This window comes from Narcine bancroftii, chromosome 4 (genome assembly GCF_036971445.1).
Source record: "Narcine bancroftii isolate sNarBan1 chromosome 4, sNarBan1.hap1, whole genome shotgun sequence".
Lineage (NCBI taxonomy): Eukaryota > Metazoa > Chordata > Chondrichthyes > Torpediniformes > Narcinidae > Narcine > Narcine bancroftii.
The window spans coordinates 41,009,954-41,036,016 of record NC_091472.1 but is presented as its reverse complement, the minus strand read 5'-3'; the positions used below and the strand labels follow the sequence as shown (position 1 = coordinate 41,036,016).

Below are 26,063 nucleotides of genomic sequence, written 5' to 3'. Positions count from 1 at the left end.
CCACTTCCAACAGAGCCAAGGAGAGCTCAGTCTGCAGAGAGCAGTCGAGCTAGCAAGTACGCTGGAGGTTTCTCTCCAGAACTTGACTGACAATGCGGCTGCCTCGTGGTTCCCCCAGGTGCCACCGTCTTGGGACGCGCTGCCACCCCTTCGCTTTGCTAACGACTTGACCATGGCAACAGTACTCCGCAACAACCTCCTGTCATTTTCCTCCAGCTCCAATGGTGACCCGACCACAGCCGCTGTGCTACAGGAGCATCCAAAGTGCCACTTCTGTGGCCAGGGCAACATCAGAAGAAATGCTGCCAGCAAAGGATTCGACCTGCTCCAACTATGGGAAGAAGGGCCACTAAGCCAAAGTGTGCAAGTCCAAACCCCTTCCTAGCAGTGCCACATGCAAATCATGTAGGCCGCCATTTTGAGTGCCATCTTTGGGACCCAGTAGCACTGCGTGTGGGCCGTGGAAGCTGCCATCTTAGGTGCCACCTTCTGGATCCAGCAGCGGTGCAAGCAACCACTGGGGCAGCCAATGTTGGACACCACTGTCTTCCACAGTAGCAATGTGTAATGATCTGACACTGTCCTCCATCACACCTGACCAGGATAGCCCACATCCGCATGCCTACTCGTGCTGGACATTCAGATAAATGGCCTTGAAATGGATTGCTTATTTGAAAGTGGGAGCACAGAGAGCTTTATACACCCGGATGTAGTGTGGTGCCTTTCCCTTACAGCAGTGGTTCTCAACCTTTTTCTTCCCATTCACAATCTCTATCCTCGCAATGCCTCTGTGGACAGCAGAGAAAGGCACACACCTGCCCCATCTGGAGTCTCCATTTTCTTTTAATGATACTGCGTGGTAGAAGGCCCTTCTGGGCCATGAAACCAGTGCCGCTCGATTGCACCCAATTAACTTGCTCACATTTTGGAGGGTGGCACCCAGGGAAAACGTACAAACCCCATACAAGACAGCGGCAGATTTGAACTCGGTTCAGTGGCCCTGTAATAGCATGTGCTAACTCCTCCCTCATCACCTCAGCATTTTTCCCATCCACCTTCCCACCTGAATCCACTCTTACCTTCCACTTCTGACTGTTACGTTTCACCTTTTAGCCTGTTCTTTTCCCCATTCCACCTCCCTCTCCTTCTCTCCCACCCTTCCACCTTTTAATTCAGGCATCATTTTTCTTATCCCTGACAAAGGGCCTGAAACATTGGCTACCCTTCACTTCCAGTAGAGACTGCTGAGTTTCTACAGCACATTTGTCTACTGAATTTCAGATGATGGATCTATCTTCAGTCCTGAAAAAGAGGACTGGTGACATGGGAAGCAGCAAAAACCCAGGGAATTTCTCTGATCAACAGAAGTGTTTGAAAGGTTGCAACATGCCCAGATGAAAGAAGAGGTGTTATTTCATGAGCTTGTGTTGGATTTCGTTGTTACAGAACAGGAGGCCCCAGGCAGGGAGATAAGATTGGGAATGGAATGATGAATTACTGTAAATATTCGTGTATAATCCTTTTTTCCCTCAAAAATAGGGGGGGGGGGTCGCATTATACACGAGAGTAAAATTTAAATTTTTTTTTCTGCAGGCGAGCGGGCAAGTGGTAGTTGGCAACGTGACTCGGGCGGGCGAGCTGAGAGATACGAGCATGACTCAGGAGGCTGGCGGCTGAGCGGAGAGATGCAAGCACGACTCAGGTGGCCGGGCGGGCGGGCGAGCAGAGAGACGCGAGCGCAACTCAGACGGGTGAGGGGAGGATCGTATTATACATGGGGTAAATTTTTCCCCCTTTTTCCCCTCAAAAATGGGGGGGGGGTCACATTATACACAGAATGCATTATACAAGAATATTTACTGTAAATCTGCTGGTAAGTGAAAGCTCAAAGTCCCTCCTGCAGAGCGAGAGCACAAAGCAATCACCCAATAATGTTAACTGTGAACAATGAATGCAGTACAAAAGCAAACAAAGAACTCCGCATGTCAGGCAGCATCCATGGGTGTGTACTCTTTATCAAGACATGTAAAGGGGGATCAGAACTGGGGGTGGGGCCAAGAGATGATAGACTCAAGATCCTGTTTGGGGCTAACCTGAGATGTCTGGAAGAGGAGCTGGTAACAACATGATATGAAAGATTGGCAAAGACATGTAGAAAGGAACAAAATGTGGCCGTGGCAGTAAATCTTAGTGAGAATGGAGCATGAGGGCAGTTGTTGAGCAGTACGAGAGCTTCAGTACTGGAAGAAGTACAAGTAAATCGTTGCCTTAATTGGAATGAATGATTGGCTCCCCAGAGGGTGAGAAGGTGAAGGGCAAAAAGAGTGGTTTTAATTTTTTTTGACTTTTCAATTTCTCTGAATTTAAAAGGTGGTAAACAATGATTTTTTCATCCCAGGTGTAAAGTTCAAAGTTAAAATTATTGCAGGGTACATACATGACATCACATACAACCTTGAGATTTTTTTTCCTGTGAGCCAGGCAGAATTTCTACTTAGCAATAGTATAAACTGTCCTCAAGAAAAAGATATGTTAAGAAAAGAGAGAAATGTAAACAATTTGACTGTGCAAATACAGAAAAAAAATTAATAATAAATAATGTGCAAAGGTAGAGTCGTTAAATGAGTCTATGATTGAATCTGTGGTTTTGAAGTCTAATGGTGGAAGGTGTTTTATATAGTCAGGATAATTTGAACTATTTTTTAACTGCATAAGAATACACCCTTCTCACTGTAGTAACTGAGGTGCACCACTGTGGGGCGTATGTCTATGTATATGTGTGAGTGTGAACAGTTTTCTGAAATTGTGGAAGGCATCAGTGAGTAAAGTCTCCTTTGTTATTTAAATCTTGCATCTCTAAGTTATTTAAGAAACCTCCCAAGTAACGCAGAGACATAACATGATGTCAGGGGTGTAAGAGAACAAGAATAAAAACACACAATTGATTGTAAGTCACTGAAACATGAAGGGGAAGAAAAGAAAAAACATTACTGGAAAAAAAAAGGCTGGAGCAACAGCAGGTTCACCCAATGATGGACGGGGAGGCTGAAGACATTGTGGAATCAGTTAACAAATTTCAGCAGAAGTGTTGTAGAATATTAGCTATAGAATATCTAGTTATGGGAATTACGATGAAGAAACCATTACACAGACTTTGCCAGCAAGCTAGGAAAGAGACAGAGTAATCAAGAACATTTCAGACAGGAATCAATTCTCACCTCTTCTGATGAACCACATCCTAATGCCTGCCTGACCACTTTAACACAATAGTGCTAAGTGACTACTACCTCTTAGACGCGATCTAAAGGCTGCAATAAGCGTCCAGTGCCACTCAGTCCCTGAATGGTATTGTTCGTGCTTTGAAGTGTTGTCCATCATTGTCAACTTCAAGAATCTAAGATTACTTCGAAACTAGACATTTACAGGTACACAATCGTTTATCCCGAACCCTGCGGGTTCCGAATTTCGGACTTTTCCAGATTTCAGAAAGCCCTCCTGAATTATGCTGTCGTATCCACCCCCTTCCAGTCACCCGGCCGCCTCCCCCGACCGCTGGTTCCTCGGCCCCCCGGCCGCCTCCCCCGACCGCCTGTCCCTCGGCTGCCCGGCTGTCTCCCCAACCAGCGGTCCCTTGACTGCCTCCCCCGACCGCTGATCCCTCGGCCGCCTGACTTGCACTGCTGCCTCTCTTCCTACTTGCTGGATTTTGGAGTTTTCTGGATTTTAGATGTCCAGATAAAGGATCATGTACCTGTACATGTGTAAATTGGAAACCAGAAATCAGGCAGCCAGAGAATAGATGTGTTCTGTGAGCAACCCTTCCAGACTTCTGTTGATTTTTTTGTATACCAGAAGGATGTTCTTAATTATAACTGGTACATGAGATTAAATAACCAACAAGAGATAATTTCCCTGTCTTTAGGAAGAGGACTTACAAAATGTAAAACATAAGCTGTAGCAATAGCATCTAAGAAATGTTATTCAATGTGTATGCAGGAAAATGCCTTAAATATTGTACCCTGTGACTGTGTTCTTTGAATGAGACCAACCAGTCTTAGGGAGGTGACCCTGTCTACCCAACACTACAGACTGCTCATTCCCGCTTGCTTTATTTGAAAAAAGTCTGTATGAATTGTACTGTGTGGCTTGGTATCTTGACAGGAGCTTGACTTTAACAGTGCAATTTGGCATTCAAAAGCTATATCAGTTATATCAGTTATACACTTCTGTGGACAGGGGAGCAAGGGCTTGATTTACTTAATAGTTAGGAGCTTTCAGAGATGGAGGAAAATGATTCAGAGCAGATATTTGCAAAATTTGCTTCTCACCTTGAACCCAGGTCTAATTATAAAATTAAATGCTATGAATTTCAAGGCTTAATGCAAGAGATTGATGAAACTGTTGATAACTTCCTCACTAGACTAAAAATTGTTGCAGTAAAATGCAGATTTAAGGATACAGCTGAAAGATTAGTTGATCAACTAATATGGGGAGTGCCCATCCCGAAGTGCAAAAGTCTCTTAGGGAAGGATAGCTTGAAGCTGGCCAAAGCTGTAGACACAGTTTCGAAGCCACGAGATCGTAAATGAAATCCCTATCTATGCAGACCCACTCACAGCAAAGAGAAGGAAGGGTGAATGCTATAAAGAACACAATCAGAAAAGTGCAAACTCCCAAGACCTGCAGGAATTGCAGCAGAAAACGCCCCTTCAATGTCCAAAACAAATGCCCTGCATACAGTTTTGAATGTAGAGCCTGTGGTAAAGCAGACTGCTGGGTAAAGATGTGCAAGTCTGGTATGAAGAAAACAGTAATACCAGTGAAGAAAAAAGACAAGATGATCCACCACATAAAAGGAAACAACAATGAGGACTCCGACACCCAGGTACTGGTCATAGAATCCATACGCCCTCATGAGATGTCAGGTGAGATGAAAAAAGGAAGCGAGTTGCACACAAGGATCTAAATACAGAGGACAATCCAGAACAAGCCTACGATATTTAACCTAAAGGTGAAGCTGGATACTGGATCACAAAGCAACATCCTTTCACTCAGACTCTGTCAGATGTTCCCAGAGAACATAATAAAAGAGTATCCAAAAGACGGTGCATTAGAAACAGCAAATGTCACATTAATGGCACTGGTGGACCCATGATCAAGCAGCTATGGAAAGTTAAGATCAATGGCTGCCATAAGGGAAAGAACATCCTCTGTATGTTCTACATGGAAGACGCAGACAAACCAACAATTCTAGACCTGGATAGATGCCGGCAGTTGCAATTGATCTCTGTCAATTATGAGATCCAGATGAGGAAGATATCCAAAAGGATCAACAGAGACGCTCCATTGGAGAACTGACCTCCAGTCACAAACAAGGCTGAGCTCATGAACATGTACCCAGATTGTTTTGATGATTAAGTTGGATATTTTGGAGATTTTGAATATCTCATCCCCAGGATCCAAACTGTAAACCAGTCATCCCTGCTCCAAGGAAAGGACCACAAGAGCTTAAGAAGAAGCTGGAGCAAGAATTAAAGGACATGGAAAGGATGCAGGTCATGGCCAACGTGACTGAGCTGACTGACTGGGTAAATTCCATAGTGGTCAAAGAAAAACAAAATGGTCACTTGAGAATATGGATCTTAAAGATTTAAATCAAGCAATAAAAAGGGGGTCACTAGAAGACATCATAGTGGAACTAATAGGATCCAAAATCTTTAACAAGCTAGATGCTAAAAATGGATACTGGAATGTGAAACTAGATGAGGAATCAACACTATTAACAACGTTCAATACTCCATTTGGTCATTACAAGTTCCTGCGACTACCTTACATCCTAAAGGTGAGCCAGGATGTGTTCCAACAGAAGATCAATGAGACCTACAGAGGGTGTGAAGGTGTTGTTGGCATCACAGATGACATCCAGGTTTTTGGCAGAGATGGAAAAGCTCATGATTTTCATCTACATGAGGCCATGGAGGGAACAAGAGGAGCTGGAATTAAACTTAACACAGACAAATGCATTATAAAAGAGAAGGAATGTCAATTCTTTGGAATTTTGTACACTCTTGATGGGGTAAAGCCAAGCCCAGAGAAGGTTAAAGCCATTGTTGAGATGGAGCTCCCAAAGGACAAAAAGGAACTCAGAAGTTTCCTTGGATTGGTCCAATACATGAGTTCCTTCATACCATATAAGTCAGATGACACAGTAAACATCAGAGAGTTGCTGAAGGAAGACGTGGAATATCAATGGTCACTATCACATCAGAGAAGTGGAGTTGAGATACTATGATAGAGAAAAAGCTCTCACTCTGTAAGTAGATGCATCTAACAGAGGCCTTGGTGCAGCATTAGTACAAGAAGGAAAACCAATAGCTTTTGCCTCAAAAGCACAAACAACAGTGGAGACCAGATATGCCAATATTGAGAGAGAGAGCTGTTGGCAGTCATATATGGATGCAAGAAGTTTCATAAGTTTCTGTATGGAAGAAAGTTTATAGTGGAAAGTGATCATTGCCCAGTGGAACACATCCGGAAAAAGAACCTAAACAAAGCACAAGCTAGACAGCAGAGATTACTTCTACTATAATGCTATGACTTCGTCTTGAAATACATACCAGTCAAAGTGATGGTGGTTGTCACAACTTTCCCTGAATGAAAAATATGAAATGGACGACATGGGGATCGAGATATATCATCTCATCAGTGTTGCCAGTAATAAACTAAGCCAGATCCGAGAAGAAACCAGTAAGGATAATGTGTTGCAAATGCTTTGTCAACAAGTAATACAAGGATGACCAGTGAGGATAAAGCAGATATGGCCTTCAATACATCCATTTTGGCCTATCAGAGATGACATATCATTGGAGAATGGTGTCTGCTGGCTGGATCAAGACTGATTATATCTGAAACAATGCAGAAAGAAATTGTACAGAAAATACATGAAGGTCACATGGGAATGGAGAAATGCAAACTCAGAGCAAAGTCAGCCATGAACTGGACTGGTATATTCAAAGACATTTAAAATATGGTGGCTACATGTCAAATATGCCAAAAATACAGAAACACACAATAAAAAGAGGAAATTATTTCTACCGAAGTACCTGCCAGGCCATGGCACACAGTGGGAGCAGATTTGTTCACCGTAATTCAAGAGTGGTATTTATTAGTAGCCTGTTACTACTCTGTTTCCATTCATCAAAAGGGTGAAAGACCTGAGACTATCAACTATCACTTCAGAAATGAGAGCGCTCTTTGCTGAACAAGGAATACCTGAGCAAGTAATATGCGACAATGGAACACAGTTCATGTCATAAGAATTCAGAAAGCTGGCTGCAGAGTATGGGTTTATTATCACTACATCATCTCCACAACCAAAGGTCATGGGTTCATTGAAAGTGCAAATTGTGAAACGCACACTAGTTAAGTGCCGCAAAACAAAAGAAGACCCATATCTCGCTCTTCCATCATTACCAGCAACACCTTTAAGGACTGAGATGAAGTCCTCGACAGAACTTCTAAGTGGCAGGAGATAGAAAACAACTCTGCCAAGCAAAATACACCCTCCAGAAGACCAGGAGGAAGCCAGAAGACAACCGGCTGACACACAAGAAGGAGGATGCCAGCATTATAACAAACTTGCACACACATTGTCCTCTTCTGAGGACAGTATGTGCATATTCAAGAGCCGATGTTGAAAATATGGACCCCAGGAAAGGTCATCAGAGAAGTTGAGACACCAAGATCATACATTGTCGAGACAGACTCTGACAATCAGCTGAGGAGAAAGAGAATTCATGTCCTGCCGACACAAGATGTGATGAAGCAGAAAGCTTTAATACAAGAAAAGCCTGCAACACCAATATCAAGTGAGGTATCAAGGGAAGAGACCACAACCACTCATAACGAAACACCAACATAGCAGTTGTCAGGTGAAGTACAACAAGCTACATCACCTACACATGGACCAGCAACACAGAGCCCGATGGTCACAGCCAAATCCACAGGTGGTGAAGGAACGTACTGCCGCCAGTACAATATCGATAAGAACTATTTAAAAATAGTTGTGTAAATAAATTAGTGTACAAGTTCAGATACTTGTTACACTGGAAAGAAAGTGATAAAGAACATTAAATTTTTCTTTATCTTGAGGAGGAAGGATGTTATATAGTCAGGATAATGTGAACTAATTTGTAACCATGTAAGCCTTCTCACTGTGGTAACTGTAGTGCACCACTGTGGGGCATATACTTATGCATATGTGTGAGTATGAACAGTTTCCTGAGATGGTGGAAGGGATCAGTAAGTAAAGTCTCCTTTGATATTTGAATCTTGCATCACTAAGTTATTTAAGAAGCCTCCCAAGTAACACGTAACAGAGGGGTAGCAACTGTTCCTAAACCTGATGGCAGCAATGAGAATAGAGCATGTCCTGGGTGGTTTAAATCCTTGATGATTGCTGCTACTCTCTGACAGCAGCATTCCATGCGGAGTTTTGCCTGTGATGTACTGGGATGTGTCCTCTACCTTTTGATGGGCTTTCTGCTTAGAGGTATTGGTACCCCTATACCAGACCATGATGCAGATGGACAGCACACTTTCCACTAAACATTTGTAGAAGTTTTGTCAGGACTTCTGATGTCATACCAACCTCTGCAAACTCCAAGGAGGTAGAGGTGCTGACATGATTTCTTCACAATGACAAGAGTCTAGGAAAGCTCCTCCAAGATAGTGACTCCCAGGAATTTGCTAAACTTCTCCACCTCTGATTTCCTCAATGATTACCTTCTGCCTTTGGGACTGTGCTCCTCTCCCTGCCCTTTCCCCTCTACCATTTTGTTCAGGCATCTGCCGACATTATTCATACCTGATGAAGGGTTCAAGCCTGAAACGTTGGTGATGTATCTTTATCTATGCTACGTAAAGTACACTGTTTGACCAGCTGAGTTTCTCCACCTTTGTGTTTTTACTTCAACCACAAGTAGTTTGCAGACTTATGATGGTGTTGAATGCCAAATTGAGATCAATAAAGAGCATCCTGATGTATGCGCCAGGTGTTCCAGGGATCGAGTGGACCAATGAGGTGGCAACCTCCATAGACCTGTCGCTGGGGTAGAAAAATTGGAACGGATCTATGTCATCACTCAGGTACATGCTGATGTGCTTCAACACTAATCTCTCAAAACACTTCATCACGCTGGATGTACAGCCAGAAGTCAATGTTGGATGTGCTCAGTTGATGTCACTCTTGCTTCCGAATCAAAAGATTCAGGGTTTGTTCTGATACTTCAAACGTTATGGGTAACAACAACATAATCTGTTTATATTTTTATATCTTGCAGGTAAAATACTCACATGATGAATGCCAGGAGCATTCGGGAACAAAGTATTCACCTGCAATCTCATTGGTTGCAGTTCATATTTTGGGGTTTGTTCACAAGCTTCGAGCCCTTTAAACCTCCTTAATTCAAATGTTTGCTTTCATCAATAATAACTCCTGCCAGCATTGTACTCAATCTGCAACTAATCTACACAAGCCCCTAAATTCAACCCCTGCTCTTTGTGGGATTAGTTGGTCTCAGCTATGTTTGTTGCCATGCCAACAGCTTTAGTCCCACCATTGCAAAATGATCCAGTTGTCTCTCTGCTGAGAAACTGTGGTGCGAATGTCAGATTAGAATAAAATCCTTATCATTCAATAGCATAGAGGCAATCACTGCCTGGGATTGTTGGTGGAGGTTTGAGAGGGCATCCAGCTCACATGAACCACCACCTTCAGAAAATGGAAGGTGAAATTACTCTTAAATATATGGAATGGGGGTGAGGGATGTATGGTGGGAGGGCTCAGAAAAAGCCCAAGACCCAGATAATGCTGTCCTGGGAGTGGATGGCCAGAGTGGTGAATGTCCGAAGTGATGAATTGAATTCCCACACACATGGGCTAATGTTAGTGACCTCACAAATGAACAAAACATTGGGAACAGCAACAATGATGAACTTTGCGACTGTTCTCATTCACTTTGTGCCATTCTGGGGCTTGTGAGCACACCTGGCACTGAGCACAAACTCAGAATCAAAATCAGAATTTATTGTCATAAACCTCAGTATTTTCTGGCAGCATAATACTGAAAACATTCATATAACCACTTTTACAACAATAAATTAAAAAAAAGAATAGTGCACGAAAAGTAAGGCAGTGTGTTTGATTTATTGATTACTCAGGCATGGCTCTTATCTAAACTAAACTAGGGACATTCATTTCTAGACACACAATATTTCAGATCCCAACGCTTTGACCGTGTATACCTTACCAACGACTTTCCAGCGTTGCCCATGCTTGAACCTAGAGTGGAGTTTGGGTTCATTTCAGAAGAAAAGAGACAGATGGCTCACATGTGGCGAGCTTTATTGTACCATCTTCTGGAGAGTCCCGCCCAGTTATTGATGAGGCCATTAAAGGAGCCAATGACCAGGGAATGTTGACTTGTGGGCAAGGCTTGATCTTCATTGGTAGGTGAGGTAACTTCCGACTAGGTTCAGATGGAGGGGGGGGGTCACATGACCCTCTGCAATCCACATTCCCACCAGGTTCCAGATGGAGGGGGTCACATGACCATCTGCATCCACAGTACACATATTTGTTACAGCATGCTCACTCACACCTCTCTTCCTAACGCAAATGAGGTTTCAGATATGTGTACCTCTAGTTCTCATGGGCTCATGAAACCTGTGGCTAGCCTAAGATTGGAGATGATTGAGGATTAAAGTGTGCTCATGTCTAACCCTCTTCACTTTACACCTCCTTTATTCCTGCAGTTCATTCTGCATTATAATTTATAGATGATTTTGAGCATGCCACATGAAATAATCAGTGTCTGGGGCCCAGCAGCTGAGCCTTCCCTTGAGTGAGTGAATGGCAAAGAGGTTAATTGTGATCAGCGGTACTCTATCTCAGTCATCTCAATCTTTTTTTTTTGCTTATGGCCCCCTTTGAACTCTGCTCAATGTTTATAGGCCCCCTTCCTTTTGAAGCAGTCACGTTTAGTTGGTTTCTTCCGTACTTCTCTCCAACTGACTACACAAAAACATGAAAATATTTATATTATGCAAGATGAAAAGAAAACAGGGATTTTTAACTTGAGAGTAAGAACTGTGGCTTGTGCTTCCAGAACAAATAGACACATAGAAAATCATTCTTATTGAATGTGGAGGTAAAAAGAAAACAAGAACATACATATTTTTAAAAATGCAATTGTTTCAATCCAATGAATGATTAGGGAACCTTAAGCATAAACTCAAGGATGTGGAAACTTAAGAAAAAGAACTTAAAAAGACAATTCTGATAAAATGAAAATTTTAATGAGATCTTTGATGTGCACGCTTTTTGATGTCAAGCTCCAAATTAGATAGGGACATTGCTCCAAATCTACACACATCATCTGATATCATCTGTTCCTAGATTTCTTCAAGGAAATTTCCGTACTGAATCCACATTCAACTAAGTATATTGAGGAAAAGGCAATGAAAAATATTTTGACCTTTTTCTATAGTTCAAAAGATCACAAGATAAAGGAGCAGAAGCAGGCCATTTGGTCCATCGAGTCTGTTCTGTGATTCTACACTAAGCTAAACTATGCTCACACCTAGTTCCAATTACCAGCCTTTTCCCCATATCCCTTGATACCCTTACTAATGAGATGCTTATCCATTTCCTGTTTAGATACTCCCAGTGACCTGTCCTCCACTGCTTTGTGCGGCAGTGAGTTCCACAGATCCACCACCCACTGACTAAAGAAGTTCTTCGTCCTCTCTGTTTTAATTGGATAATTTCTACTTTTAAGACTGTGACCCCTTGTCCTCAATTCACCCATCAATGGAAACATCTTATCCACATTCACTCTGTTAAAACCTTTCAATATTCAAAATGTCTCTATGAGATCCCCCTGCCCCATTCTCCTGAACTCCAATGAATACAACCCAAGAGCTGCCAAACACTCCTCATACGTTAGCCTTTGCATTCCAGGAATCATACTAGTAAATCTCCTCTGCATCCTCTCCAACAACATCACATCTTTTCTAAGATAGGGGGCCAAAAATTGTACACAGTACTCTAAATGAGGTCTCACCGTGCCCCACAAAGTCTCATTTACACCTCTCCACTCTTATACACTATTCCTCTTGAAATGAAAGCTAGCAGCATAGCATTCGCCTTCTTCACTACCAATCCCACCTGGGCTTTAACTTTTAGATTACTCTGCACAAGGACACCCAGGTCTCTTTGTACCTCTGAGGATTGAATGTTCTCCCCATCCAAATAGTTCTCTGCCTGTTTATTTCCACTGCCAAAATGTAGAACCAAACACTTCTCAACATTGTACTTCATCTGCCATATTTTTTCCCTGTCTCCCAATCTGTCTATATCCCTCTGCAGTTTTATGGTTTCTTCAAACCATTCATTTCACAATCCACACCGTTAATATAAATTGTAAGCAGTAGTGGCCCCAAGACCAACCCTTGTGGAACACCACTTGTTACAGGCAGCCATCCTGAATGGGATCTCTTAATTTCAACCTTTTGTTTTCTGCCTGTCAGCCAATTTTACATCCAGTCTAATAGCTTCCCTGTAATTCCACGGGCCCTCATCTTATTTAGCAGCCTAACATGCAGCACCTTATTGAAAGCCTTTTAAAAATCCAAGTATACAAAATCCACAGCCTCCCCTTTGTCTATCCTACCTGAGATTTCTTCAAAAAACTTCAGTAGGTTGGTCAGGCAGAATCTGGCCTATCCTGTCGTGCATCTCCATGTATTTCATACCTTCATCCTTGAGGATTGACTCTAATATATTCTCAACCACCAACATTGGACTTGTAGGTCTATAGTTTCTTTTTTTATGTAAATATATTCAGCAAGATCAGTCTTAAACCAAAACTCTTTTTAAAAAAATTGATTGAATTTATAGCGTGCAATTACATCATCTGAAGAGCAATCAAACTCTCTAGAATTTCTGTATCAACATTTGTGGGTTATTCCTCAAGTGGATCTAATATCCAATTGGGGATAATGAAGTTTAATAAGTTGTTAAATCTTTCCTGCAGGTCTGTGTATTTCCTTGATTTGTTTCACATGAACAGTAATGTCATCGTCATTCAGTCCCTCTGCATTTGTGGTCAGATTTTTAAACTGTAAAAATTCCCGACATCTGAAATTGCTCCAAATAGACTTTGAGCTTTTTAAGGAAAGAATCAATGGTTTCCTTATTATCACTGAGGTTATTGTGTTTACCTTGTAAGGTCTTGTTCAATGAATTGAGTTGGTCAAAGATATTTGTCAGATAAAATATGTCCGTCTTTGCATCAATGAGTTTTTCTCCATGCTCGTAAAGAGAAAGAAAAGAATTAATCCTTTCCCAGAGTGCAACAAAATTTCCGTTGTTCAGCCATCTCCCCTTGGTCAACTGCCAGAATAGACAGTCTTGAAGGGGATATGATTTTATAAAGTTTACATTTTTTGTGACAATTGAATGTGAAGCCACTAAATGCTCCCTATGAATAATGCATGAACCATAAAAGCATAATGCATGTGATGAACCCTCTGTATTGTCCGACAATTGAACTGGCGCCATCAGTAGCACAGGCAAATACGTTCTCAAAAGGAAGGCTGTCTTGTTTATGTAATTCTTAGCTTCTTTAGAATTAGTCAGTCCCTTATTATCTGTTTTAATTCTTCTGGCAGTCTCTTCCATCAGCTCATTTCTATTCCAAAATCTGACATAAGCCATGAGAAGAGCGTCGTTCTCTTGCAGAGGGGGTTCACTTAATTGGAGAGAGAATTTTTTTTATTGCATTGAAATGAGTAATTCTTTTTCAATGTCCCTTGCCCTCTTATCAGTTCTTCTATAAACAGTGAAATTACTCAAAGGAATTGCCTGAATAGTTTATTTGCCTGTAAGTTCATGACACCAGATATTATCACAGATTCTGAGACAAAATAGGTGACATTGACATTATGGGCATTTTCTTTTTGAGGAATCAATTCATTTATCTTGTGTGATGCAAGAAGACCCTTTATTAATATCTGTGATGTTTGAGTAATCGTCTGTTTGAGCGTTGGCCATCTCTTAAAATTATCTCACAGAGTTTTGAAATAATCCAAGGATCAATCTTTCTTCTCTTTATGTATGGTCTCTAAATGATGTTTCAGCTTGGTTGGCCTCATGCTTTTGTTATATCAAAAGAGGAATACTACATGGAAGGCAATTCATAGGCAAAGCTGGTTCCATGCAGTCAAACACAATCATGTTGAAACAAGGAATGCTCTAAAAATATTGTTATTATTTCACATTTTTCTGGGTCATTCTAGGCTGTCTCCAAATGGCTCCAACCTTGAAAAAAATCTCGTGTTGCTTGGCAACTAAACAGCAAAGTCTAGCAACAAGGTTCAAGTTCAAGATTATTTATCATCTAATTGTAACAGTGCAACCCAATGAAACAGCGTTCTCTGGTTCATGAAGCAAAAACGGTGCAATACACAAAGACACAACACATATATAGACTAACGATATGGTTAACGGGGTGGCACGGTTGACCTGATAGTTAGCACAACACCTTTACAGCACCAGCGATTGGGATGGCGGGGGGGGGTGGGGGTGGATTGAAACCTGCATTGTCTCATTGTCTGTAAGGAGTTTGTATGTTCATCCTGTGTCTGCATGGGTTTTCCCTGAGGGCTCTGGATTCCTCCCTCCATTCGAAACGTACCAGGAATGTAGGCAATTTGAGCATGGGCTCATGGGAAGAAATGGCCTATTACCATGCTGTATGTTTAAATTTAAAATTAAAAAATTAATTTAAATTTAAATTAAAAAATTTAAAATGGAATGATACATATATACAGAGTCTTCAGCTGTTATGACTGGTGGGGGAGTTGAGGTGCTGGAGGTAGAATCAAGGTGCCAATCACATTAAATTTCTCTGCTTAAAATGGTGGTTTTGACAATAAAAAAGATTCATACTAAATTTTTATGTGCCACAAGTCTGCCTTCTTTAATATCATTCACTGTAAAAGTCTGAATGTTGGTTTCAATCGCACTACACCATTAAAAAAAACTTTGACATAGTCTCCAACACAACTCAATGTTCTGAAACCCTTTATAGTCAATTTCTTTAATGTAAGAAATAATGACAGCCTCTTTGCAACAATAAAATGACAATCATCAAATAATATATTTTTAGCAATGCTGGTTGAGGGATAGATTTTGGGAGGGACACTAAATTTTCCCTGTTGTGGGATTTTGTGTCCAACTGAGAGACCAAGGAGAGGTTTACATTTATGTTTGTTCTGGAAAAAAATGCATCATGTGTTTAATGCTAAATGATTGTTATCTTAGATTTCAGATTTATTGTTGGAGTACATACAATCCTGAGATTCTTTTCCTTGTGGGCGTGGCAGAATGATCACTTATTGTGCAAAAAGTACTGTGCTCAATGTACACATGTAAACAAATAAAGAACTGTAGACAGATAATGTATGTAAACAAACTGACTATGCAATACAGAGAGAATAAAAATAAATCAATAAAGCGCACAATTAAGAGTCCTTAGGCGAGTCCCTGATTGAGTTGTTTTTGAGGAGTCTGATGGTGGAGGGGTAGCAGCTGTTCCTGAACCTGGCGGGGCAAGTCTCATGGAATCTATACTTCTTTCCTGATGGTAGCAGGGAGAACAGAGTGTGTGCTGGGTGGAGTGGATCCTTGATGATTGCTGCTGCTCTCTGACGGCAGTGTTCCTTGTAGATGTTCTCCATGGTAGGGAGGGTTTTGCCTGTGATGTCCTGGGCTCTGCCCACTACTTTTTGGAGGGCTTTATGCTCAAGGATGTTGATGTCCCCATACCAGATCATGATGCCACTGGTCAGCACAATTTCCATAACATATCTGTAGATATCTGTCAGGGTTTCTGATGTCATACCAAATCTTGGCAAACTCCCAAGGAAGTAGTATGCTTTCTTCACGAAGATATTAGTGTGTTGGGTCAAGGAATGATCCTCTGAGATAGTGACTCCCAAGAACTTAAATTATTTTAAAGATTGAATGTAAAATTGCAATAAAATTACATATTCTGGAATAATTTCAAGGATAATTGCAGCAGGTAAGTAAAGTTTACAGGCAGGCATTTGTTCACAAGTTTCACCTCTAAGACATAAAAATCTATAATAATATTACTTTTCCTTCTGTAATTTTTTTTGCTCTCTGAAGTGTAATGAAAAATTCATGCAAATATTAATGTTCTCTCCTCTCCAAGCAATCACTATTAAAATAGAGAACAAATTAATCCCTTAGTATCAGAATTAAGGCATGCAAACCTCTTTAACAGAGAAAATAGACCAGAGAACATTAGAGCACAATACAGGCCCTTTGACCCTCTATGTTGTGTTGACCTATATATTCCTACCAAAAAAAATGAAACTATTCCAATCTCATAACCTTTTATTTTTCTTTCATCCATTGTGCCTGTCTCAGAGTTTCCTAAATGCCCCTAATGTTTCAGACTTCAACACCATCCCTGGTAAGGCATTCCAGGCACCCACAACTCTCTGTCAAAACAACTTACCCCTAATATGTCCCTTTAAACTTTACTCCCTCCTCTTTTTAGAGATGTACAGGAGAATCCTGTCTATACAGGATGCTTTTCCTGCCCTGGGAAACACATTTTAAAAAAATATGTGTATGTTGAGTACAGTTTTTATTTGCACTACCAATAAGTGGTAATTCTGCCTCACATGCAGGTAAAGGAATCTCAGGGTTGTTTGTGAGGTCATGTACGTACTCTGACAAAACATCTGAAATCTGAACTGCAAGGCACAAGATGGGATTACAATGGAAGATGTCTCTACCAATACTTAGGAAGCTAAATGCCATCCAGGATAAAGCAGCTCTCAAAATTGGTAGCCCTCCATCACCCATTTCCTCCTCTGCAGACACATGATGGTTGCATGGTGTACTATCTACAGAATTTACTCATCTAGGCTAGTCTGGCAATACCTTCCATATCCATTATCTCTACCACCAAGAAGGACAAGGGCAGCAGATGTGGGGGAACATTTATTCCTGTGTATTCCCCTCTTAGGCATGCAACATCCTAAATTACTAATTGAGTTCCATAGGGACCGATCAAGGACCTCTGTTCTTTGAGACTTTTATAAATGAACTAGATGAAGAAGCAGAAGGATGGATCAGTAAGTTTGCAAATGATACGCAGGTTGGAGTTGTGGAGAATGCTGAAGTTGCCATAGGTTACAAAAGTATCCTGTCTATACAGGATGCAGAGTTGGGTAGAAAGGTGGCAGATGGAGTTCAATCTTATTGAAGGTCAAACCAGAAGGCTGAGTACAAGGTTGGAAACTTAACATTGTGGAAGAATCTTGGGGTCCAAATCTCTCAAGGTTGCCACACAGGTTAAGAAGGTCTATGAGATGCTGGCCTTCATTAGTCAGGTAGTTCAGGAGTAGAGAGGTCATATTGCAACTCTACAAATCTCTGGTGAGACCACACTTAAAGAATTGTGTTCTGTTAAAATCACCTCATAATAGGGTGGATGTGGAAGCTCTTGAGAGGGTGCAGAAGAGATTTATCAGGATATTGCCTGGATTGGAAAATGTCTTATGAGGCAAGGTTTACAGAGTGAGGACATTTCTCTTAGGAGTGAAGAAGGATGAGAACTGACTTCATAGAGGTTTTTCAAGATTCTGAGAGGCATAGATAAGGTAGATATCCAGTGCCGTTTTCCCAGGGCAGGAATACCAAACACCAGAGGACGTCTGTACAAAGTGAAGGGAGGAAAGTTTAGGGAGAAACCAGGTATACGTTATTTTACACAGAGAGTTGTGGGAGCCCGGAATGCCTTGGCAGGAGTGGTGGTGGAAGCTGAAACATTCGGGGCATTTAAGGGACTCTTAGGCACATGGATGGAGGAAGAGTGGAGGATTACGGTGTATGAAGGGTTTAGTAGGAACATTAGATTGGCACAACATCTAGGGCCAAAGGGCCTGTACTGTGATGTAATTTTCTATGTTCTATTTTCTATGCAAGCACAAACTCTGCAAAGGAGGTTGTTTTGAGTGAATAAAATGAAGCTGGAGTCACTCAATGGATCAAGCAATCCTGATCAGAAAAGTTGAATGACTGTTTCTAACCATGGATATTGCCTGACCCATTGAGTCCCTTCAACTTCTCTTATTCACCACATCTTCATCGCCCATGGTTCTAAGCCCTCGAACACCAAACACCACAGCTTTGCAAGAGCCATTTCAGTAAAAGAACTACAATAGTTCAATAAGACAGCTCACCACCACCTTCGCACAGGAAGTTTGGGCTAGGCTAGCCAGCATTCTGGGAAGAAGGCATTTAATTACCACAACACCTTTGAAAAGTTGTTGAGAGAGATGTCAGTTTAGAGCAGTGAAAGACACAAATTAAAGGTACAGCAGAAGTCTGAATTAATTTCTTTTGCTGAGCTGTGATAAACTCTTTGGTCCCACAAAAGTAATTAAGATCTTCCTCTTTAGACCTACATAGGAACATAGGAAGTAGGAACAGGAGTAGGCCAAAAATGGCCCATCGAACCTGCTCTGCCATTCAATACGATCATGGCTGATCTAATATATGACCTAACTCCACCTACCTGCCTTCTCTCCATATTCCCTAATTCCTCTATCATGTAAAAATTTATCTAACCGAATTTTAAATATGTTTAATGAGGCAGCCTCAACCACTTCCCTGGTTAGAGAATTCCAAACATTCACTACTCTCTGGGAAAAACTATTTTTCCTCATCTCTGTCCTAAATCTACTCCCCCGAATGTTGAGACTGTGTCCTCTCGTTTTAGTTTCCCCAGCCAGCTCAAAAAACCTTCCTACATCTATCCTATCCACACCCTTCATAATCCTATATGTTTCTATAAGATCTCCTCTCATTCTTCTGAACTCGAGCGAAGGAAAGTTATTTTGTATGAAAGATTATTTGGCTTCTATTTTAAAAATGATATATGGTTTGTTACAAAGCAAATAACTTTTTCTATGGCTTGTTTGCCAAGATGAGCAATGCCGTGTATGTGTTTCATATACATCCCGTTATGTACTAAAACCACAGTCAGAGCCCCACATACAATCGCAAACTTGAATAGTTGTTCATTCAAATTGTTCAGTCTTTCTGAAGAGGTTATGAGGCATCAATGGATGAAGGTGTGATCAGCAATGTTGGGGAAGGGCTTTGGATGAATGTGCAGGAATCTAAAATGAGAGGAATGAGAGAAATGGAGGTCTTGGAGTGATGGGATGAAGGAGCTGATTCAGGGAAAGCCAAAGTTCAAAGTTCAGATTTATTGTCATGACATCACATACAACCCTGAGATTCTTTTTTCTGCAGGCAAGGCAGAATTTCTACTTATCAGTAACTGTAAATAGTTGTCAAGAAGAAAGATGTCTATACAGAAGAGATAAATGTAATCAAACTGACAAATACAGAAAAAAAGAAATATTCAGTAATAAATAATGGGCAAAGTAGGAGTAAGTTCTTGGTAGTGTGAAAAATTGTACTCAAGAAGATACGTATACATATAAATAAAGAAATAAATGTAAACAAACTGACTGTAATGCAGATAGAAAAAAATAATAAAGTTCACAATCCTTAAATGACTCTCTGATTGAGTTGGTTATTAAGGAGTCTGATGGTGGAGGGGTAGCCTCCTGAACCTTCACCTGGTGGTGTGAATCTTGGGGTGCCAATGCCTCTTCCTGGTAATAGATGGTTGGTGTAGATTCTTGATGATTGGTGCTGCCTCTGGCGACAACGTTCCTTGAAAATGATTCCCCCCCCCATTCCTTCTCTAAATCTCCATGCACGTGAGAAGACAGACTTGCTTTAATACCCCCAACCCTGCAACATGAGAATATCTGCAATTCATTGTTCTCAGATCTGTATAAGATTTCATCTTTTTGCTACCATAGATGACATGCTCTCACCTCTAACATTAAATTGAATCAGCACATTTGTAGATGAAATTAAAATTGGGGATGTAGTGGACAGCAAGGAAGGCTTTCAAAAGTTGCAGTGGAATCTGAACCAGCTCGGAAAGTGGGCTGCAAAGTGACAGGTGGAATTTAATGCGAACAAATATGAGGTGTTGCAGTTTTGGAGGACAAGACAGGGTAGGATTTGCATGTTAAATAGAGGGCACTGCAGGGTGTGGCAGAGCATAGGGATCTGGGAATACAGACACATAATTCCTTGAAAGTGGTGTCACAGGTAGTTAGGAATGTGAAGAAAGCTTTTGACACATTGGCCTTTATAAAACTGTTATTGAATTGTGGCAGCCCACAGCGGCGGTGATCGAGCCGGCGCTCCGCACGGCCAGCAGCACTGGTCCCAATAAGCGAACCGGTGGGTGAATGGCAAGGGCAACTTAAAGGCTAGTGACCCCAAAATGGCGCTGGCCTTGCTGCACAGCCAACAGGCAGGGACAGCTCGTGGGGAAGAAGGAAAGTGTTATGCATGAATGTAACCATGCACAGGAAACCCACTTTTGTTATGCATGTTGTGACATCAGCCAAGGGGGACCACAGTGGGAACAGTGTAAGTATAAAAGTTGGGCCTGAGCCCTAATAAAACTCAGAGCTTAACCTGACTACACTACGTGTGTGTGTCTTCTTTCGAGTAGCACATGGCTACAGAATACAGGAGTTGGGATGTTATGTTAAAATTGTATAAGTCATTGGTGAGACCAAATTTGGAGTTTTCTATGTGTAATTTTGGTCACCTCCCTACAGGAAAAATATCAGTCAGATTGAAAGATTGCAAAGAAAATTTTCAAGATGTAGCTGGGACTTGGGGAGCTGAGTTATGGGGCAAGGTTGAATAGGTTAGGCCTTTATTCCCTGGAATGTCAGAGATTGAGGGGAGATTTGATAGAGGTATACAAAATTATGAGGAGTATAGATTGGGTAAATGGAAACACTGAAGTTGAGTGAGACAAGAACTAGAGGACATGGGTTAAGATTGAAAAGTGACAAGTTGACCACGGTGGTAGACCAGTGAGGGGTCCTGCAGCTGAAGAATATACAGGCTGCTGGCTGCTGGCAACTAGGATTCACACCAGGCTGCAGATTGCTGGAGACTGGCCAGGGGTACCAGGTATTGGAGCCATGACACAAGGGGGGGGGGGGAGGGGGGGTGCGAGAGCACTTACGGTTTCCTTATTGTATCAGAGTTTATGATCTTGAGCTCGGGCTACTGAAAGCTTTGACTGGACTCCCTATAGCTGCGGGGGCTGCGATGAAGGTTAACACCTTGTGTTTTGATCCTTAGTTAATTTGTGCCTGTCTCTTTGAGAGAGCTATAGTTTGTAGTGTTACCATAGTATCTATGATGTTATATGTCATAATACCCGTGCAGACTAATGGCTTGCACGAGAAATTTTTCTTTGAACTTTTATCTCTTTAAATATTTCTGTATCTCTTTAAAGTTTGAGTATCTCTTTAAAAAGCTTCTTTATATACATTTTACACCACACAATAAATGCTTTATAATTCATCGCTATGAAAGTCTTAATGCGGCTATGCAAAATGTTTATCTGTTTTATCAAAGAATTAAAGCTAAAGAAAGCAACAGTCACAGAGTTTGATTTGTTGGATTAAAGAGATTGAAATTTGGGATATATCGCAGCTCACGCTGTGGAAGATCTAACTTTGAAATTAGGATATATTAGAATAAGGAAAGTGTTGTCTATACTGTGGGCAAATCCATGGACACCTGGTGACTCTGAGGGGATCTCTTATGCTTCTATTTCTCTGTAAGAGGCACTTCAGGCATTTTCTGCTGATGGTGAATCTGTCTGCCTTACGGCAGATGAAAGCAAATTCTGTGCAATATTGCACTGTTTTATTGTATGACAATAAATTAATTTAGGCCCTTGACACAGAGGGTGATGAGAGTGCAGAACGAGCTGCCAGTGGGGGTGGTGGATGAGGTTGGACAGAAATGTGGATGGGAGGGGTATGGAGTGCTCTGGTCCAAGTGCAGGCGAAATAAGTAATTCAGCACAAACTTGAATCTGTGCTGTAGTTCTTGATGGCTCCATGGTTCTAACATCCTTAATTTCCGAGAGCTTTACATTGGTACCACAGATGCTAGATCCAGATTCTGTGATCAGGTAAGTCTCAGGAAAATGAACGGCCTCAGATAAAAAAGGCAAATGGAAGAGAATACAGGAAAATCCGCTCTCAAAATGCTGGTGAAATGTTCCAAAACCTTGTGAACTGTTCTCTTTTCCTAAAAGAGAAATCTTCTACTCTGTGTTGCCTGCCCCCTTATATTTTCCTTTCTCATTGTAACTCTATGCTCTGTAACTCTGCTCTTGCCCTCTTATTTTAAAACAGCTATTAATTTTCAAATTCAATGCTGGAGAAACTCAGCAGGTCAAACAGTGTCTTTTATATAAAAAAAGATAAAGATAAATAACCAATGTTTTGAGTTTGAGCCCTTCATCAAGGTATGAAAAAATTGTAGGCAGGTGCCTGAATTAAATGGTGGAGGGTGAGGAGTAAGGTGGATAAGGGAGGGAGAGAATGCTAGCAAACAAGGGAAGGGGGGAAGGCTCTGTGAATGTAGAGGGAAGGGGTGGAGAGCTGGAGACAGAGGGATCGGGAAGAGAGGGAGAATGGTGAGTGGTCTGGGAAAAACCAGAGAAGTTGACTGTGATAGTACAGGTTCTATCACCAATGTATATATGTACAGATTGTAGTGTAGGATGACTGTGATTGGCTGAGAGCATAGCCATGCCTACCGGCAGGTCTTAAAGGGTTGCTCCTAGCCAGACAAGGTCATTCTAGACTGGTCGACCTACATGTGATATACTCCAGTCTTCTAGTTAATAAAAGCCTTGGTTTGGAACAACAAGCCTTTGATTCTTTCGACGCACTCTACAATGATATTAATACCTTACCTTGATGAAGGGCTTGTTAAAGTCGAGCTCCTGTCAAGATACAAAAAAGTACAATCAAGCCACACAGTACAATTCAAACAGACTTTATTCGACTAATGCTAGAGGGAATGAGCAGTCTGTGGAGTTGGGTAGACAAGGTCACCTCACTAAAAATGTTGGTCTCATTCAAAGAATCCAGTCAAGGGATACAATATTTAAGGACTATTCTCAATACAAATTAGAGAGTTATCTCTTTGAAAGTATTGTTACAAGTTAGGGCATTGCAGTCAGTATTTGCACATTTCTAAAGGTGCAAAGGAAAATGGTTACCATCAACTGGCTTTTTACATGTACATGTTATAATTAAAAGATATGAATATGTAGCATATACAATGGAAGCCGGCTGGAAGCTGCTTGCAATATACAATGCTCTGTTTTCTTTAAGCTGCTTTCAGGTGGCCAGAATACCCGACTCTAAAGCTGTCTAACACCTGAATGCGGCTGTTGGGAGGTCATCTGAAAGTGGAGAACCTGGCCCCGAGGAGCACTTACCTAACCCTCCTCGGGTAGGTATATTCTCCGCCTCAGAGCATTCCCCGTGGCACCTGAACGCAACAGTGACTATGGCCACAGTCCACAGGAAATATCATTGCTTCCTGATCACAATCGTGGCACTAGGTATAAATGTAACTGCAGATACCTGCAAGTCATTAATTGGTTTACCTCGTGTGTTAATCCTTCGGTCACAATGAACTGTTGCTACAATATGGGAGAAGGAGTGAATTTTCACGATTACAATTAAATGCTTTTCGAAAATATGTCTAACTTTATATTACTGTGTATATCTGGGTACATGATAACACATGCATATATAATATCACTAACACGCAAAGGAAACTTGAACTGAATTTCAAAAAGTCAGACTGAGATTGTAGTCAAGTTCTGCTCTTATTATGTTGGCAATTGGGAAAAACTAGTCTTCAGGTTTTGAATCCATTTGCACATTTGTCCCTTTTTAATTGGTTTGCTAGAAAGGCCACCCCCTTTCTCCGAAACACTCCACAGGGCCATCCAGAATAAAGTGCTTAAAACGTTTTTAAATGTATTTATTACTTGATCTTAGTTTGATTTTCTCAGCGAGCTTTTGTGAAACTCTGCTTGTTGCAGTTGGAACATTGCTATTTCCACTACACTTTGAGTTAAACGGGCCTGTAGCTTTAAAGTACATTCCACGATCAATGTATATCCACTACAGTCAACCTTAACATCCTGGTACAAGCTTTGTTGTTTTTGGGTCTTCACCAAAAGAATAAAATGGGTGAGTGCAAATTTAAAAGAAATTCTTTTTTGCAATTAAAAAGTAAATATGCATCCTTTGGAATACATATGAACTGCTCCCTGGATCGTGTTTAGGATGACAGTTTGGGAATATCTGAAGCTGTAACACCAATTTGTTTATCTTTCTTGGTCACTTGGGGGGCTTTGGTGAGAGGTTGATCTCGCCCAGAGTTTTGGACATGATGGATTTCAGTGTACTGATTCAGATTAATTCACTAACAGCCACTCGAGGAAGCAAAAGCACACAAAGATGCAATTCAAGCAGGACTGTGTAAATATTAAATCTATATGCAGAATTGCTTTCAGTGAAACAATTAACAGAAAATGCTGTTTCAACCCTATGGGACAGGCAGCATCTGTGCAGAGAGGAAGTGTCAACGTTTCAGGTTTGCGGCTCTTCCTCAGAACATCGTCGATGATTTGACTGAATTGACAAGACTTATCAACTGTATATATGTGTGGGCAGCCCTCTTACCTGCGAATCAAAAGGTTAAGGGTTTTAATACCATCCCATGCATGTAATCTGGCAGGTATAGCAAGGAAGTGATGATGTGGTGCGGCATTATCTGTGGACTGGATACTTCAAACAACTATTTCAAAGAATGGCAGTGAGTTTCTGCAGCACCTTGGCCAACTTCGCGTTCATGCAGATACGGCTCTCCTTCAACCAGCACATTCAGGTGACAGAAAGGCATCTTCTCTGTGGCCACCTGAATGTACCTGCTGCACTCCCCTAGCCACGTCTGCCGGCGCATTCTCTGTGTCCAAGCACCTGAAAGCGGCTTTAGTCTCAGTCATTCATTAACACTTGCAAATGCCAGCCTGTTTAACAGGCCTGTCCAGCCTGTTGGAGTCAGTCAGCAAGGCATTTAACAGCTTTGTGTTAAAGTTATTATGAAGTCTAAAACCTGGTTGGGGGTGGGGGGTGGGGGGTTGCTGTGATTACCTTGAACCATTTTATAGGGCAGAAGAGATAATTGATTCTAATTTCCTGTCTGGAATGTCCCTTGGTTTAATATTTGTCACTTCCAGTCTTTTCTCTGGAAGCCTGTGAGTTTATTTCTGTAACAGAGGAAAACCTGTGCTGGTTTTCTCATAATGGATATTTCTAGGTAAGCTATAAACACAACCTTCTACAGGGCTCAAACTCAAAATGATGCCTGCAGACCTTCATGTTTTACTCGTATCAATGTCGATGTTGTTTTGTTCCATGGCTCACAGAAGAACCCTTCTCACTGTACCTGGTATAATATGACAATAAACCTGAAACTTGTGATGATACCAGGAGGGAAGAAATCATGGTCATGTTAATTACATTAACATTAATATGATTTATGGAAGAATGCAGTTTAAATTGGATCTCATTTAGAAATAGACCTGCAGTTTATCGAACAAGTAACTGCTTTATAAAGTCATTTGTTGGTTTAATGAAAGTTAGATATTTTTGTTCCAATTTTGAATCATTGTTTCTTATTATCTTCCTTTGACAGGTTGCACAGTTATTAATACACAAGTAACTCCTGAGAAAGCAAAGTTTGGTGTTCACACCTGACTTTGATTCAATAAATAGCCACTGGAAGGCTAAGTGAAACACTTATTAGTGACACATTTTCAATTCGTTTCAATACAAGACCAGATGTATTTAAATCCTTTATTCCAACACATAAACTTGAAATTATCTTTTTAATGTTGAAATGAAATACCCATAAATAACATCTGTATAAAATTCCAGTTACATTTATGATCACT

At 41.2% G+C, this 26,063-nt stretch overlaps 1 long non-coding RNA gene across 1 annotated transcript in view; it reads right to left on the bottom strand.

Annotated features, from left to right (window-relative positions):
* LOC138759815 (uncharacterized) overlaps positions 1–26,063 on the bottom strand; it is a 139,912-nt gene that overhangs the window by 80,833 nt on the left and 33,016 nt on the right. The window contains exon 3 of the long non-coding RNA XR_011355112.1: positions 22,998–23,027. This is a non-coding gene — a long non-coding RNA (uncharacterized lncRNA). The remainder of the gene's footprint in view (positions 1–22,997; positions 23,028–26,063) is intronic.